Source organism: Acipenser ruthenus, chromosome 13 (genome assembly GCF_902713425.1).
Source record: "Acipenser ruthenus chromosome 13, fAciRut3.2 maternal haplotype, whole genome shotgun sequence".
Taxonomy (NCBI): Eukaryota; Metazoa; Chordata; class Actinopteri; order Acipenseriformes; family Acipenseridae; genus Acipenser; species Acipenser ruthenus.
In genome coordinates, this window is record NC_081201.1 from 13,411,127 (window position 1) to 13,430,191 (window position 19,065).

The window sequence follows — 19,065 nt, forward strand, 5'->3', positions numbered from 1 at the left end:
ACTTCGCTGCTGTCACAGGCATGGAGAAAGGATCTGATATGGGTGATCCACCTGAAGAGAGTAAAGAGCATGATGGACCAACCTGAATAGGTGTGAATGTAACTTAGTCTGTTGAAATCTTATGGATTACAAGATACCTGTTTAAAAACTAATTAATTATCATGGTTCTCAAGATAATATCTGCAAATACAAGAGGACTAAGAGATTCTGTCAAGCGTAACTCTTTTTTTCTATCTTTGAAGAGCTTACATTTTCATGTGGGCTTTCTGCAAGAATGCCATTTAAAAAATGATGACAATGTTGGTAAATATACTGCAGACTGGTCATTAGGTCCATCCAAATGGAGCATTGGGAGGGTTTTCTCTAATGGGGTAGGAATTATTTTCAAAGGAGATATGTTTAAAATTGAGAGCTTAATGGTAATTGAACCTGGTAGAATCATTTATGTAGATGGGAATGTGGTGATGGGGTGAGGTACAGATTAATTCATGTTTATGCACCTACCAATAGATCTTCATGTTTGGAAATGTTTAATAATGTACCGGATATATTGAGCACTAATAGAATAGTAGTGATGGGAGGAGATTTTAATATCTCCTTGGATGGGAGGGGTGTGGCGGAGGGGGATGATGATTTTTCAGCCAAATATATTAGTAGTTTGTTGGCAGACTTCTCCTTAATTGATATTTATAGGAAGTTAAATGCAAAAGACCCAGGTCATACCTGGAGAAATTCGTCTGGATTATCAAGACGTTTAGATTATTTCTTTATAACAAATAGCATTATTGAAGGGGAGTTTGAGTCTTTTCCAAACTGGTCATCTGACCATGATATAATTAGGGTGCGTTTTAAAGTAAGTTTAAGAACATGATGAAAAGTGTTCCAAATTTTTCTTTCAAAGCATTAAGGAAAAACAAAGGAAAGCTGTAATTTCTGAATTGGAAACAGGGATGGGGAAAATTAACAAAAGAGAGGATATCGTAAAGCATGTTCAGGAGTTTTATTAGGAGTTATTTAAAAAAAGAGAGATAGATAATGTAAAAGCAGAGGAATTGTTAAATAATATAAACAAAAAGTTAAATAATGAAGAAAGAACACTTCTGGAAAAAGACATAACCAAAGATGAAATAGAGAGGACATTGAAGTCCTTGAAAGCTGATAAAACTCCTGGATGTGATGGATTACCAAAGGAATTTTATGTTTGTTTTTGGGATATGTTAGGAGATTATTTAACTGAGGTGTATAAAGAGGTTTTGGTTGACGGAGTGATGCCGGAAATTATGAGGTCGGGGTTAATAAGTTTAATATATAAAAAGGGAAATAAGGAGCTACTAAAAAATTGGAGGCCTATCACCTTGTTAAATGTAGATAATAAAATTTTGGGTAAAGTGATGACAAACAGATTGAAAATGGTGATGCCCTGTCTAGTTAATAAGGACCAGACTTGCAGGGTTATGAATAGGTCCACAAATTACAATTTACAGCTAACTACAGATGTCATCAGCTGGGCAAAAGAAAGAGACTTACCTTTGTGCCTGTTGAGCGTCAACCAGGAGAAGGCCTTCGATAGGGTCAGTCACGAGTTCTTGTTTGCTGTCCTAGAAAGAATGAATTGCAGAACGTTTGTGAATTGGGTCAGAACAATGTATAACAAAGCATCTAGTATGGTGCAAATTAATGGTTTCTTTAGTGAACGGGTAAGGCAAGAAGGTGGGGTGAAGCAAGGGTGCCCGATGTCACCGTTATTATATGTGCTATGTGTTGAGCCGTTGGCAAATTTTATAAGAAGGGACAAAGATATAGATGGGGTACATATCCCAGGAAGTAACGGGAAAAGGGTTAAAATTGCTCAATACGCAGATGACACTAGCTTGTTTTAATGTTCTGATTGGGCCATAAATAGGGCGATTGTGTTTTTAAAAACTTATGGAGAAGCAGTGGGGTCAAAGATTAATCTGGAGAAATCCTCTATGATGTACTGTGGCAAGTGGGAAGGGAGGACGGACAGCAGGGGAGGTATAACTGTGTGTAAGGATGGACTAGAAATTTTGGGGGTGCACTTTTTCAGAGGGATGGGATAAAGAAAAACTGGGAGGGGAAAATTGATAAATGTTAAGTGAAATTAAATATGTGGAAAAGTAGAAGGTTGACCATTAGTGGGAGAATCATGGTAATAAAGGCAGATATATTGCCAACATTGGTTTATTTGGTACGGGTGTTCCCAATTAACGCAATAAGTAAAATAATCTTAACTAGGTTGATATTTTCCTTTATATGGTGGCAAATATGAAAGTGTGAAGAGGGAATTGATGTATGGGAAGGTAGCAAAGGGAGGGAGAGACATTCCATGCCTGTCATAAAATTGGATTGTTTCTTTCTTAATCAGGTGTACAAGACACTGTTAAAGGGAACAGAACACAAGTCATTTTATTTTGTTCGGTTATGGTTTGGATCAGCTTTCAGAGGGATAATATCCTGGGATAATACAGTGCTGAATGCAGAGGTAAAGCCCGAGTATTACATGTACGCAATGTCCTTTTTAAAGATTCATATAAAAGAAATGGGAAAAGAGGTCTTGTTAGGTCATAAAAAATGTATGAAATTATAAGAGAAAGCTGGGAAGGGAGGTATGAGGACAATCTGAAATTGGTCAATTGGGAAAGGATACAGCCAAAATGGCTGGATAATGAGTGCAAAGATTTGGGGTGGCTGTGTGCTTTAAACAGACTGCCAGTGAAGGAAAGATTATATAGACATCACTGTGCTGTAAACGCAGAGTGCCCAGTGTAAAAAAGAAGAAACTGTTCTGCATGTGTTTTGGGAGTGTGTTTTCGCAAAGGAATTTGGGGGAATGTGCTTTATCCTTATCAATATGGTTTGTGACAATATAATTTTGAATAGCAAGAGTATTTTGTATGGGGAGGGGGTGTTGAAATTGCCAAAGAAAGTGTTTAGAGCAGTATGGTCTATCATTAGTTTGGGGAAGCTGGTTTTGTGGGAAAAAAGGAATGTGTGCATTAAAAAGAAAAAGGATGCAACAGAACCAGAAGATGCTTATTTTTTGTTTGTCTGGAAGTTAAAAAATGTCATTAAAATGGATAAAAATAGGTAAGGGGAAGACTTTTGTGAGGACAAATGGGGAAGGTTAAGGCATGTAATGAATTGTTAATTATAGGATTGTATTAAGTGTATTGAAAGATTATTGTGTATTGTATGAGCAATTTTCTAATAAAAAAAAAATCTGTTCTTATCACTTTAATATCTGATACGTCCCCCATAGGGGGACCCGTCTATATTAAATTGATTTTTGGAAGCAGGAGATGGAACCGAGGCTTGCTCCGTCCACTCCACACATTGACCCGGTATTGCAGTACCTCCGGGAACGGTGCACAAGAAAGGTCAAAAGAGAGAGAGAGAGACAGACAGACAGGAGAGAGAGCCAGCCTCTCCCTCTCCCTTTTTCTGGGTTGTATTTTTTCCTGCTAATTTAGTTTTTTTTTGTTTTTTTGTTTGTTCCAAATAAGGCAGGCAGGCAGGTAGGCAGGCAGGCCAGTGTACCCAGAAGGCCTTGCACTCGTGGGAGGAGGAGGATGAGCGCAGCGGTAAAGCAGAAATGGAGCTGTTTAGTGGGGAAGGAGCCCTCGCTTTTAAGGTGGCAGCAGCAAAGCGCCCCTTTGCCGGGACCGAACGGCACTTGCGTTTTGGGAAGAGTTCCCTGTTTTGTTTTGTTTTCTTTGGCCTTGCCGCCGGGTAGCGGAGGAGGCCTTTGGGCCGGCCGGAAGAGCTGGGTCGCCAGTAAAGCTACACTCTGACGAGTTCGAGTTCGAGTAAATCTTTCTAAGGATTAAGGCTCAGAGGGTAGTGGCATTGCCCGCTCCCGCCGAGGGTCTGTGGGGTTTCTTCGAGAGAAGAGGAGCAGACCTTTTTTATTTTTGACATGCTTCTCTTCAGCTCGGCAACTTTTTGGGAGACTAATGCTCAGTCTGGTTTTGGCTTGCCCAATCCAGGTCGAGGGTCTTCCAAGATGTTGTTGACTGTTTAGAGCAGTTTTTCCAGACGTTCCTGGAGTTCGAGAGAAGGAGGACCTACCATCCAGAAAACCTTTGAGGACCCTTTGATGACCTAGACGACCTCATCCCCAGCCCTTGATCATAATCGAAATCCAGACCAAGAGAGCAGGCGGCGCCCAGCAGAGGGCGCCATCTGGGAGGAGCAGAGGTCGGCCCCGGACCCCGAGGAGGCGTCTCAGCCAAGATTCTAACTGCAAGGTCTCGGTTCCAAGCAGTGCCCCCTATTCCACCAGGGAAGGACACCGTTCACCTGGGGGGGGGGGGTCCCTCTTGCGAGGTGACATCTCCTCAGGGACTAAAGTAATAGTTCCTTCAACTGCCCAGATTTGCTGCTTACGTTGTCTTTTTTTCGCAGAGAGAGAAAGAGGCTTCTCCCACCACAATCGGAGGAACCAGCTGAAGGATGGCGTTCCGGCCAACCCAGGAGACCAGGAGGCACAATGCGGTGCGCTTCACAAGAAACAAGAAAGATGAAACGGAACCAAGACTGACGAGACTGGAGTTCAGCCGGACCATTCTTCAGAGGGGTATGGGTTTTTCCCCTTCTGACTTAAATTGTTTGGTGAAATTGCCAGGGCTTAAGGAAGTGTTTGAGGTCAGTTTTAGGAACCCCCAAAAATTACAAGAAATGTGGTCCTTTTGGGGGGAGAATAAATATCTCGCCCCATACAAATAATTTTGTGTGGATGCACTGACAGACAGAGAAATGTAAGTTGTTACTGTCCAATTTTTCAATGAGGCTGTTAGCGACTATGACATTATAACATGGCTTAACCGGTATGGGAGGGTGTCATCAGAAGGGAGAAAAATTACTGACGAAGATGGGGTTTGGACAGGAGCCAGAAAGTGGCTGGTACGCCTCAATATTGATCCATCGGGCACTGGAGGCGTCCGCCACATTCCAAACTCCATAGTGTTAGGGCCCAACAGAGGGCTGGTATTCTATAATGGGATGCCAAAACTCTGCAGGAAATGTGGGGAATTAGGACACCTGGCCGCCGCATGTACTGTAGTGAAGTGCAGGAACTGCGGTGCCCCCCACGAGACCAGCCACTGCAGAGAAGAGAGGCAGTGCAATTTGTGTGGAAAGAAGGGGCACCTGTTTAAGGACTGCACCTCTTCCTATGCCAACATGGCCAGAGCCAGTAAGGCAAATACTAACAAGCCTAGGCCTGAGCAGGAAGAGGGAGCAAATAACAAAGATCAGTCCACATCACCACCAACAGTATCAAGAACCCAGACTCCAGCACCACCATCATCACCAGCACCCCCCTCACCCCCCCGCCCCCGAGACATGTCCCGTTTTACGAGGACCCCTTCCCCCAGCCCAGAGAGAGAGTACAACAGCCACTCTACTAGCTCCTCTGATACAGAACACAAGGCAGGGAGGGAGCCCGGACCCAGCAGCGCCCGCCCCCACCCCTCCCCCCCCCCTCTGAGTAGGGCCCTCTCAGCGCCAGCACTCCCCCCGACTCTCGTTATGACTCCATAAGGATTGAGTCCATGGGGGAGGAAAGCGAAAGCGACAGTGAAAGTGAGGAGGGGAAGGGAATGAAGAACCAAACGAGGGTAGGGAAAGAAAGGGTAGAGACGAGGGGGGGAAGAAAGAAGATAAAGACCAAAGACAGCAAGTTGCAGGTTGCCCCCAAAGACCCAAAACCAGCTAATGTCCACACAAAGTCCCCAGTCTTGCCCTCGCAGGCAGAGACGGAGGTGAGTGGGACGGCTACACTGCCCCCTAGTGGGCAGGTAGCAGCCAGCCAGGGCATCCCCAGCCAGCCTTCCCAGTCATTTACACAGACCCTAGCACACCTCGCAGAAGAGGTGTTCACTAAAGCACCGAGGGAGAGGTCAGGGTCAACACCTTCCTTGACCAGCAGTCCCTCGGTAGCAATGACCCTCTTCAAGCGAAGGGCCTCCCTTCAAAGCATCCTTGACCCCCTCCCTTGTATGGGCAAAACCAGGGGCCCCCTAGAGGTCCTCCTAGATGCAACACTGGAGGACATGGGAATACCCCTGCAAGCGGTAAGCCAGAAGTCGGCTAACAGCTCAAACTCAACAGACGGTAACAGCCAGAGGAGGCTGTGTGGTCCAGTGGTTAAAGAAAAGGGCTTGTAACCAGAAGGTCCCCGGTTCAAATCCCACCTCAGCCACTGACTCATTGTGTGACCCTGAGCAAGTCACTTAACCTCCTTGTGCTCAGTCTTTCGGGTGAGACGTAGTTGTAAGTGACTCTGCAGCTGATGCATAGTTCACACACCCTAGTCTCTGTAAGTTGCCTTGGATAAAGGCGTCTGCTAAATAAACAAATAATAATAATAATAAAAGGCTATCTGTCATAACCCTCCCCCAAGGACAAAGCTGACCCACAAGTTCCGTGGGGCCCTGAGCAAGTTCCACCAGACTTACCTTGTGGGGAGTTGAATAGCCAATACAACTCCACGTACTATGAATACAAAGACGGTGCCTTCTTGGATGAGGCAGCAGTGAGTACCTTCTCAGGGGTGATGGGAGTTGCAAATAAGCCCAAGCCCCCTCGAAGCAAGCGTAGAGTTAAGAGTAGGAAGAGTGTCCCGACCTCCAAATCATAGTCACTATGGGGTGGACGCAGAGACTCCTTTTCTTGTTAGCTACCCTGATGGCCCTGATATGAGTGTCTGTTAATGTCAGGAGCATCAGGGAGACACAAAAAAGATTTGATGTACTAAACTATCTAACCAACTTGAAAGCAGATATCATCTTTCTGCAGGAGTGTGGTATTTCGTCGAGCCCTGATTATAGGGACCTGAAGGAGAGTTGGACCCTGGGGGACTCCTTCTGGTCAGGCTCCAACATAGCCAGAGCTGACGGAGTAGGTATCCTGTTTAAAAACCCATTTATTATCTCCCGCAGCAGCAGGGAGGTAGAACCTGGTAGAATCGTGAGCATGGATGTGACATACAACAACACCCCCCTCAGACTGATCAATGTCTACGCACCCACTAAGCAAAACGAAAGAGTTCAATTTTTTCCACAGCTGCATCCACTCCTGCTGGGGAACGTACCCGTCATCGTGTCAGGTGACTTCAATTGTGCTCTAAGGGACGTAGACCGGAGCAGGCCACGCAACGACCGCTCTAGTAGAGTTTTGTCCTCCGAAATATCTGATTTCTCCCTGTGTAATGCAGGTAAGGACCTGGTGCCTCCCTTTACCTGGGTGAGCTCATCTGGGACCTCCTTCTCCCGCATAGATCTTTTCCTGCATACCAGCTCCCTTACGAAGACGGCAGTAGACACCCAGACCATCTTCTTCTCTGACCATAGGCTCCTGCAGGTAACACTGCAGGTCCCTCAGGCCTACCAGATGGGGTCAGGGGTTTGGAAATTAAAGACTTCCTTACTCGACGACCCCTCCATAGCTGCAGCCAAAAGAGCAGGCTTGTTGAGTGGACCACTTTGCGTGACCTATTCAACTCCCCTATAGAGTGGTGGGAGATGGTCAAAATGAGAACTAAGAGAACTAAATGCTGCCCTCCAGCGTCTGAGCCTGCTACAGCTTCAGGGGTTCCCTGTAAGCGACAAGATAGTCCAGACCAAGTTAGATCTTAGTGCTTTGTAGGGAGGAACAACGAAAGGTCATGCACAATGCAAAAGTGCAAAAAATGGAGGAAGATGAAAAGTGTACCCGCTTCTTCTTCCAGAAAACGAGGGAGAAGCGGCACTTGATGTCCTCCATGCTTGACAGCAGTGGGAGAATAGTAGAGGATAGTGAGGGAGTTAAAAAAGTGGTAGAGAACTTGTATAGGGACCTATATAACATCAAAGCTACAGATGACACCTTGATAGAGTGGTTCCTGAGCCAGTTGGAGCCTGACTCAGTGCGGGACGAGGAGGAGGAGAAGGACCCAGAACTCACGTTAGAGGAGCTCACCCAGGCGGCTAAGACCATGAACACCGGTAAGACCGGTAGTTCTCGCCTCCAGATGGCATCCCAGGTGAGTATTACCATCTTTTTTGGGACACGCTTAAAGTCCATTTAGCGGAGGTCTACAGAGCGGTCTACAGGGAGAAGCGGTTGGGCCCTTCTATGCGGGAGAGTGTAATTACTCTCCTTCATAAGAAAGGGGAAGTTAAAGATCTACGGAATTGGCGCCCAATCAGCCTCCTTTGCGTGGATTACAAGATACTAGCCAAAGCTCTGATGCTCCGGCTACAAGTACACCTCCCTTTGGTCATTGGCCCCGAACAGGCTTGTGGTGTCCCAGGGAGGTCCATCACCGATATTTTAATGTTAACAAGGGACATTCTGGCTTATTCTAGAGAACGGAACCATCCCCTCTGCCTGTTCAACCTTGACCAGGAGAAGGCGTTCGATAGGGTAAGCCATGAATATATGTACAAAGTGATGGACCAGATGAAATTCGCTCCTGGACTTAGGGAGTGGGTTAAAACTATCTATACAAACATTAGTACCCGAGTCTTGGTGAACAGACACCTGACTGGTAAAATATCTATCCAGTCAGGTGTCAGACAGGGTTGTCCACTATCCCCACTGCTATATGTCGTGTGCATTGAACCCCTCCTGCAGGCAATTCGTAGGGATACCAATATAACTGGTTTCCAGCTGCCTGGATCTAACAGGTTCCAGGTCAAAACAACAGCATATATGGACGATGTGTCACTCATTTGCACCAACACATCGTCGGTACCTCGGATTAGTAATATCCTTGAGAAGTACTGCACGGCGACCGGGGCAGTGATTAATAAGTCCAAGAGAGAAGTCTACGTGTCTAAAAATTGGCAAGTAGATAGGGAATTGTCGGACATGTACCCTGTCAAAAAGGACAAAATCAAGATTCTGGGCCTCATTTTCGAGAACAGTAGCTCAGGGGCCTAGAACTGGACGGCAGCCATTAACCAGGTCCGTAAAAAGATTGGCGGATGGAGCACAAGATCCTTAACAATGACGGGTAGAGTATTAATAACCAAGTCTATACTGTTCCCCATCCTCTTTTACGTAGGAAAAATCTTTCCCCCAGACAGGACCACCAAAAAAGTGGTGGACCGCATTATCCACTGCTTTATCTGGGGCAGCAAGATGGAGTGGGTAAAGTGAGCCACCATGAGTAAAGCTGACAAGAAGGGAGATAAGGGGGTCCCGGACGTTGTGCAGCTCACCCGAGTGCAGGGGCTCACGCAAACTATCAAGAACATCCAGGCCCTGGACAGGAAGGTATGTTACATGAATCGTTTCTATTTTGCCACCTGTCTCAGGGCCTTGGGCCTCTGCACTATTGACAACACCGTGCCGTACTCCTGGGACCCCCCATTGTATTATAGAACTTTAAGGGACACTATATATAAATTGGGCTTAGATAAAGCAAAATTGGCCTCCTGGGAATACAAGGCTGTAACTAAATATCTTGCCGGTTCCCAGGAAATTGAAAAAGTAGCTACTTTCTGCCTCACCCAAAGCCAAAAAATCTGGGAGAATGTGTCTCACAGCTGCCTCAGTAATGTCCAGAAGGATATAGTATGGAACACAGTCCACAGTTCACTCCCCACTTGAGCGTTCATGTTCAGGAGGGGACTAGCCCAATTAGAAACATGCCCCTATGCAAAGTGCCGCGAGAGAGAAACACCAGCCCATATCTTCTGGGAGTGTGATGTGGCTGGCAGTGTCTGGCTAAACAGGTTTGCTGACACGGCCAAGATGACCGCTGAGACTGTGCTCCATGGGCCTGCGGGAGGAATCACTACCAGCACAGCTAAGTGCGTTTGGCGTGTCATCAATGTTGTCCAGCAGATCCTGTGGGAGGGCCGTAACGTCTGTGTCTATCACAAGCAGGAGCTAGACACTATCACCACGACCAGAAGGGCACAAACTCTTATCAAGGACTTTGTAATTCTGGACATCCGGACCCTCGGGAAGGACAAGGCCTGCGCGGATTGGAGGATCGCCAGACTTCAGGACGTGAAGATGGAATAAAGGAAAAAACTGGAACCGCTAGCTCCTAGGAGCGGGACTATGGGACACCGCTAAGCCTTTTATTTATCTTGTCATGCCAGCATTCTGCCCTTTTTAGCTGGCATGACCGTTCTTGAACGGTGCCCTGGTTTTATGTAGTCTTTTTGTTTCAGTTTTATGGAGTTTTATTTGATTTATTTTGAATGTTTTATTTGATTTTGTTTTGTTTTGTTTTTATGTATCTAAAATATTTTTTAAGGTCAACTATTTAAAGTTACATTTTAAGTGTTTTAAAATTTTAGAATTTTAACACACAGTTTTATACACCATCCCTTTGTCCCTGTCCCTTTTAGTTTTAGTTTTATAGTTTTATTGTTCTGTTCTATGTTCACCATTTGAACCTTTTTAAGAGCGCACTCCCTGGCCCTCACAAGCACTGTTTTTTTTTTTTATAGATGGTTCTTTTTCCAGTCACTTTTAAAGCAGCACAGGTTTTATCATGTTGATTTTAATCTGTGTCTGTTTTAACCATGTACAAAACATGATTGTCTTGGTGTTTTTAAATGTATTTTAAATGCTTTTAAAACAAAATGTATGTCTGTATGCATGAATGTCATCTTTATCCCTATGCTGCCTATAGGGAATGACCATATTCGGTCATAAATATGAACACTTTCTGTTTAAACGCTTGTGGTTTTGGAACCTTAAATCAGAAATTAAAACCCAATACACCTACAGAAAGACATTAAGTAGATCTTTCCATTGATGTAATTTATTTTGTTGTGGGATGATTTTTTTTTCATATGAGCTACACCCCCCAAAAAATTATCAAAATATGAAAAATGATAAATAATATTTTTAAAAATTGTCAATTTCAACCTCTTTCCAAGTGTTATATAAAAAAAAACTTACAGAGTATAATTTTCCAAGGATCTCAAATCTGAAATCAGAATTGAAATATCTTGAACAGTTGCAGAGCTAGATAAGCTTTTACAATGCATAGTATTTTAGAATGAAAAATCAACCTCCGAATGGCAAATGTAAAATAATAAATAACATTTTAAAAAATTGCCAATTTCAACTTCTTTCCAAGTGTCATATAAAAAAAAATTGCAGTATATTGTATCTTCACAATTTGTCAAGGATTTCAAATCTGAAATCAGAATTGAAATATCTTGTACAGTTGCAGAGCTATATAAGGTTTTGCAATGCATAGTATTTTACAAAAATCAACCTCCAAAATGGCAAAGGGTTAAAACTTGGCAAAAAGTGAGACTGGAAACACTGTTGCCCTGTTTGAGATACAATTATATTTCAGTATAAAAATAAAGAAACCACACACAAGTTATCAAGTAAAATGTTTATTTTTTTATTTTACAAATAAAACTTTGAAATTAAGAATTTTATTTGGGAGGGAGGGAGACAAAAAAAACCTTCCATATTGTGCTGTATTTATTTATTTTCAAAACTACCCTGCAGTTGAAGTGCTGGGCTGGGGCTCCTCCAGATCACTCTCCTCCTCATCCTCCTGCAGCAGCAGCTCTTCATCAAGGAGGTCCTCCTCCGTGGTGTACATGCCCTCGATCTCTTCCTCAGTCAGGGCCCTCCTCCTCTTCAGTGACTGAACCAGATGCTAGAGCTGATTGTCTCCATCCATTTTCTGGCTTACACACACCCACATAAAACATTAAACAAAATAAATACCAATTATTATTAATATTAATAATAATAATAATAATAATAATAATAATAATAATAATAATACTACCAGTACTAATAAATAATATTCTCCTCCATCCTTTTTCACACACATAAAAAGTAAACTAATAATAATGACTCTTCATACACACACAAAGTAAAAGTAAACTAATAATAAAATACATGGCTAAATAATAATAGTAACTACAGCTAAATAATGTTTTCTGTTCTTTACACACAGTAAACTAGTAATAAATACATGGCTATATAATAATAATAACTACAGCTAAATGTCTTTGTTCTTTACAGGCTACATACACAATGTAAAAATAAAAACTAAACCAATAATAAAAAACGAGATTTATTCCTCATTCTTTTACACATCGAATAAAAAAATAAGTTAAGAAAATAATAGATGCATACTAAATAATAATAATGACTACAGATAAATAATGAATCGACTAGAAAGAGTAAAACACAGATGTACACAAACACCTAACTTTGCATCACATGCGATAGACCTATTAGTTTTGCCTTCTCTCCTGAGGAGAAACAAGTTCAGAAAATGGAAAAACAAGTCTAAAATAAAAACATATATGAAACTAACTATAAGAAAGATGTTTAAGAAAGAAAAAAACGTGATGTTGGTACAGTAGTTACTCTTGTCTACAGCAGTCATAAAAGTTAGCCCTGCCCAGCAAGCAAGCGTGCACACAACGAAAAAAAAAACACTGCAGATGTACTCAGCACCAAAAAAACGAATATAAAGTTGAAAAAAGCAACAACAATATGACTAATTAGCCCAAGTACTTACAGTTTAGATGATATGTCGATTAGCACGCTTGGGATTGTAAAACTGGAGATCCACAACTTAGAATCTGCTGTGCACTCAGTCACAATGGCGCCGGCAGAGACGCGTCCTTGTAATCAAAATATTATATGTCCCGCCTAACCTAGCCCTAAACCAATGGTATCATGACAAGCCCCGTAGTCATGGCTATGACCCACACTTTAAAAAAACAAAATTGCTGGTTGGAAGGCTGAGATATGACATGTTTTGTCATCGTAACAAAAGTTATGAAATTACAGCGCGTCGGCAGCTAAGGGTTAAAAGAAATGTAAAATGAATGAAAAAAGAATGGGTGTAAATGTAAAAAATGCAAAATCTCAATAAAAGAGTATTTAACTAAAGATTTCCGTCGAGAGGAGCATTTATGAGTTCAATGCAATTTTTGGCTCGGGAGGAGGATGAGCGCAGCGGTAAAGCAGAAACGGAGCTGTTTAGTGGGGCAAGGAGCCCTCGCTTTTAAGACGGCAGCAACAAAGTGTCCCTTTGCTGGGACTGAACTGCACTTGCGCTTTGGGAAGAGTTCCCTGTTTTGTTTTGTTTTGTTTTGTTTGGCCTTGCCGTCGGGTAGAGGAGAAGCCTTTGGGCCGGCCGGAAGGGCTGGGCCGCCAGTAAAGCCACACTCTGGCTTCTCTTCAGTTCGAATAAATCTTTCGCCTTTTACTAAAGATTTCCATGGAGAGGAGCATTTATGAGATCAATGCAATTTTTGGCTAGCCCTGCCCCTCGGGGTGGGGCTCTACATGGGTTTAAAAGCAGAACGAGCACAACAGCGCCAGCCGTGTTAATAATTAGAGCCTGGCACCTTTTTTTCTTTTTCTTTGTTTTTTTCTTCTTCCCATTTTTCCCCTCAGTCCAAGAAGCAAATACCCCGGCAGCTCCGGCGGGCGGCCGCGCCCGGGGCATTTGGGCAAAACCATTGTGGGCATCGCTTCTCGGCCTCTTGGCTCAGACCAAGTGTATGTGGCTTGACCGCAGCATTTGGGCTACAGAGAGAAAAAGAAGGCGGTGTGCATGATGGCGGGCAGTGGCTATTTCCAGAAGATGATGATCAAAAATACTGTGAGATTTGAGTGGAAGGATAAAGAAGAGAAAGATATGTCGGTGAGATCGGATTGCATCAGGAAGGTAATTCTGGATTTTTTGAAGGTGGAGCCGCGGCTGATTCTCTGCATCCAAAGGAATGGAACAGACAAATATGTGGATGTTACAATGAAGACTGAGAATTTCTTTAGAGGATTGTTGCAGAAATGCAAGGAAAAAGAGGAAGAAGAGCCCATTCAAGATTACAAGGTAATATCTATGTGTAAGATGAACTTTCGAGTTGTAACGGTACATATGTACGATGGAAATGTGAAGGATGGGGATGTGGCTGCCTTTTTGAGCCACTATGTTAAAATTATTTCTGATGTGCGTTATATTAGAGATGAATTTGGTATTTGGAATGGTAAAAGGCAGTTCCAGGTTCTGCTACAAGAGGATCCTGATGGTTTTGAGGGTTTTCGGCACCCTCCGTCAATTTTCTATTGGAAAATATAAGGGGTATTTGATTTATTCAAGACAGCCTATGTATTGCAGAAAATGCAAGGGGTTCGGTCATTTGGAGCAATCTCTTAAGGAGGGGTCCTGCATGAACTGTGGCATGAAGGGTCTTGTGGCACGTGAATGCAGGCATGAAAAAGCATGCAATTTGTGTGGTGAAGCTGGACATTTATTTAAAGATTGTCCTGGGAGGAACGCATCTTATGAGGACGCAGCCAGAGGCAAATGGAGGTCAAGGGAGGAGGAAGAAGATGCACCCCTGCCCCCGATAGAGAATCTTGAAAAGGAGTTAAGAAAAGTCCAGATCAAAGCAGAAAAGAAGGGGTCCCTGTGGAAACAGGTTCCAAAGAAGGTAGGAAGAAAAGCTGGGCGGATGAAATGGAGGAAGAGGAGAGTGGAAACAAGAGAAAGAGGAAGGTGGATGGAGAGAAGAAAGTACAAAAACCCGGAGGAATACAAGCAAAGAAACAAACAATCGAGCTTTCTAACCGGTATGATGTCCATTATGTCGGAGATGATGGCGGCGCGCATAGTCGCAGCGGCTCACGGCTCTCCTTTTCAGTGCTTTTTTTTGTTGTTTTTGTATTATTTTTTTATTACTTGTTTGTGCACTATCGGTTCTGCGAACATCCGCTACACAAGCCAGAACCTTATGGACATTGGTGACCAGCACCACCTATTTCGAGAGTCTTTCATCATACGTACAATATCCCAGACGACATAGTGAGACTGCCAGGCTCTCCGTGGATTGTTGTCGGGTCTAGGAGGCGGCGCAGACGGAGGAGGGAGAGGAAGCAGAAGCGGGGACGCAGGTCCGGTGTTATGTTAAGGTTAAGAAAACAACCACACAAGCCACCTCTACCGAGCCTGTATCTCTCCAATGCTAGATCCTTAGTGCATAAAACGTATGACTTGGAATTACAACTAGCTGGAAATCGCTACGTTCGTGATTGTTGTGTTTTGATTATCACTGAAACCTGGCTTCATCCGAGGATACCCGATGCTAGCATACAGCTAGCAGGTCGCACTCTGCTCCGTTGGGACAGGACTGAGGACTCCGGTAAGAGCAGAGGAGGGGGGCTCTGTATGTATGTGCATGAGAACTGGTGTAATAACGGAACAATGACAGATAAACACTGTTCCCCTGACCTTGAGTACATGTCTGTAAGATGTCGGCCCTTTTTTCTACCGAGAGAACAGTAGTGATCATTACGGCTGTGTATATTCCACCCAACGCCAATGTGAACATGGCGCTCTCTTTCCTGTTGAACACCATAAATGAACAGCAGCAGGCCCATCCCGACGGTGTTCACATTATCGCAGGAGACTTTAATAAGGCGAACTTGAAGACTGTACTCCCGAAATTTTATCAACATGTCAAGTGTTCTACAAGAGGGGAGAACACTCTGGATCATGTTTACTCCAACATTAAGCATGCGTACAGAGCTACACCTCTTCCCCACCTCGGTCAATCAGACCATCTCTCCCTCCTGCTCTCCCCAGCCTACACCCCCCTCAGACGCAGTGCCACGCCCATCACAAAGACTTTTACCATCTGGCCTGACGATGCACTTTCCAAACTACAGGACTGCTTCAGACAGACAGACTGGGATTTATTTGAACACCAGGAGCTAGAAACATTCACAGGAACGGTACTGGACTATATCAAGTTCTGTATCGGAAATGTGACTGTGGACAAAAACATTCGGGTTTTCCCAAACCAGAAACCCTGGATGACCAACCAGGTCCGTACACTCCTCAGAGCCCACGATGCTGCCTTCAGGTCTGGTGATAGAGCTCTGATAGAGCCGCTCGTGCCAACCTGAAAAGTGGTATTAAGGAAGCCAAGGCGGACCATAAGAGGAGCATAGAGTCCCACCTGTCCAGCAACAATACACGGGAGGTGTGGCAGGGCATACAAGACATCACAAACTACAGAGGCCGTGATGCGACAACAGGAGACCTGAGTGCGCCGCTGGCAGAGGAGCTAAATTGCTTCTTTGCTCGCTTTGAAACATCACAACAGCAGCACTCATCTGCTCCAGCCCTGCCTCCACCCCCATTTGGCTCTTGCACCAGTCCAGCCCTGTCCCCATCCCCTCCTGGTTCCTGCACCACTCTACTCTCTGTGAGGGAGCACGATGTCAGACGGATGCTCCTGGCAGTGAACCCCAAGAAGGCTGCCGGCCCAGACGGAGTACCTGGTAAGGTGCCCAGAGCGTGTGCCCACCAGCTCGCCCACATCTTTACCAGAATCTTCAACCTCTCCCTGGCCCAAGCAGTCATCCCATCCTGCCTAAAATCAGCCATAATCATCCCAGTGCCGAAGAAGTCTCCCACCACCAGCCTAAATGATTATCGTCCTGTGGCCCTCACTCCAGTTATCATGAAGTGCTTTGAGAGATTGGTTCTTCGGCACATCAAGGATTATCTCCCCCCAGACTTCAATCCCTATCAGTTTGCATATCGCGCAAACAGATCCACAGAGGATGCCATCGCCGTAGCTCTCCATTCTGCGCTGAGCCATCTAGAGCAGCAACAGAGCTACGTCCGGATGCTTTTTGTGGATTATAGCTTGGCTTTTAACACAATTATTCCGGATATTCTTATCACCAAATTGGTCACTCTTGGCCTCCCCCCTCACATGTGCTTGGATAAAGGACTTTCTCATTAACCGGCCCCAGACGGTGAGACTCGGACCCTACCTCTCCTCCACTCGCACGCTGAGCACCGGCTCCCCACAGGGCTGTGTGCTGAGCCCCCTCCTGTACTGTCTCTACACCCACGACTTTAGTCCGGCCTACAATAACAACCTTATCGTCAAGTTTGCTGACGACACCACAGTGGTCGGACTCATCTCAAAGGGAGATGAGGTAGCTTACAGAGAGGAGGTCCTGAACTTGGCAGCCTGGTGTTCAGAGAACAACTTGGCTCTAAACACTAAGAAAACCAAGGAGATCATCGTAGACTTCAGGAAGCACAACATCGACCTAGCCCCCCTTTTCATCAATGGTGAGTGTGTGGAGAGGGTCCACACCTTCCAGTTTCTTGGCGTCCTTATCTTCGCTGACATCTCCTGGACAGACAACATCACAGCGATTATCAAGAAGGCTCAACAGCGGCTACACTTCCTGAGGGTCCTCAGGAAGTACAACCTGGATTCCAATCTGCTGCTGACCTTCTACCGCTCGTCCGTTGAGAGCCTGTTGACATACTGTATCACAGTATGGTACGGCAGCTGCACCGTGGCAGACAGGGAGAGGCTTCAGAGAGTAATAAGAGCAGCACAGAAGATCATTGGCTGCCCTCTCCCCTCCCTGATGGATATTTACATCTCCCGCTGCCTCAGCAGAGGAAAAACCATCTTTAAGGACAGCTCCCATCCTGGTTCTGATCTGTTTAACCTGTTGCCCTCAGGGAGACGTTACAGGTGCATCAGAACAAGGACTAACAGATTCAAGAATAGTTTTTTCCCAAAAGTCATAACCACTCTAAACTTACACATGCATTGACTTCACAGTATAGGTATATAGCATCTCAGAACTGTGCACTTTATAGCCCCCTCACCTTCCCCCCCCCGGGCACTATTTATTTTATCTTATGTTGTTATATTTATTTTATTTTATTTATCTTATTTATCTTATGTACATGTTGGCACTGAAAAAAGGAGTGGCTCTTAATCTCATTGTACATGTGTATAGTGACAATAAAGGCATTCATTCATTCATTCATGTATTGGAGAAGCAAGGGCTGGAGGAGATGGAGGCTGTTGAGGGGGAATCCGTTTCTTCAGTTTCATCACCGGGGATGCAGGAAGTATTTTCTTGCTCAGAAGCAGAGGAGTCGGGGGCGGGTGTTTCAGAAAGAAGAGGCACCATCAGATTATCTAGTGGAGAGTTCTGTGGATGCTTTTAAGGGAACAATAATGATGGCAAAGAATAAAGTAAGTAAAACATGTTCTCTATTTTTCTGTTTAAATGGAGCTTCAAGTCATTACTGAGGCATGAAGGAGCCCTAGCCACTACTCCACGCTGCTGCCCATTTTACAAAATAATCTACAAAGATGTGAATCTAGAGGAATATGAAGGGATTCAAAAAGAGTAAGTGGAGAGTAAGTTTTATTTTCCGTTCAAACGTAGAGAAGAAAGAAAAAGATGAAAAATGTTCAAAATATTTTTTTCAGAGTGTAAGGGAAAATCACAAGAAAAATTATATTTCTGCGTTTTTTGGGGAAAATGGGATTGTTAAAGGGAAAGAGGGGCTTTTAAAACATGCTCAAGAGTATTATAGAGAATTGTTTAAGAAAAGGGGAATAGATAAAGGAAAGGTGAGATATTTTTGAATAATATTAAAAAGAAATTAAATAGTGTTGAGAGAAATGATCTGGAAAAAGAAATCACAAAAGAAGAAATTAAAAATGCATTGATTTCTTTAAAGAATGGAAAAGCGCCAGGGTGCGATGGGATATCTAAGGAATTTTATCAATGTTTTTGGGAGATTATTGGAGATGACATGGTGGAGGTATTTAAAGAGATTCTTAAAAAGCCTTTGATTGGGTTATTCATGATTTTCTGTTTAAAGTGATGGGGGAAATGAATATTGGTGATACATTTATGGGTTGGGTTAAAACTATGTATAAATGGGGTGTTTAGTAAGGTAAAGGTAAATGGACATTTGAGTGGGAGAATAAAACAAGAAGGGGGTGTGAGGCAGGGGTGTCCTATGTCACCTTTATTGTATGTGGTTTTCATTGAGCCTTTTGCAGAGCTTGTAAGAAATGATATTTGTATAGAGGGTATGCATATTCCTGGTAGTAATGGGCAGAAATTAAAAATTGCTCAGTATACTGACGATATAACATTGGTGTTAACAACAGATTGTGATATAGATAGGGCAATACAGTTGTGTGAGTTGTATAGTGATGCAACAGGGTCAAAAATAAATCTATCAAAGTCATCGGT

The 19,065-nt window shown here is 43.9% G+C and overlaps 2 non-coding genes across 2 annotated transcripts; both read left to right on the forward strand.

Annotated features, from left to right (window-relative positions):
- The first annotated feature begins 3,206 nt into the window (after window positions 1–3,206).
- Window positions 3,207–3,396, forward strand: LOC117418679 (U2 spliceosomal RNA). The gene has a single exon (XR_004546860.3). It is a non-coding gene; the product is annotated as a U2 spliceosomal RNA (small nuclear RNA).
- Window positions 3,397–13,181: 9,785 nt separating this feature from the next.
- LOC117418638 (U5 spliceosomal RNA) lies at window positions 13,182–13,296 on the forward strand. Its single transcript, XR_004546829.1, has one exon. It is a non-coding gene; the product is annotated as a U5 spliceosomal RNA (small nuclear RNA).
- The last annotated feature ends 5,769 nt before the right edge of the window (window positions 13,297–19,065 follow it).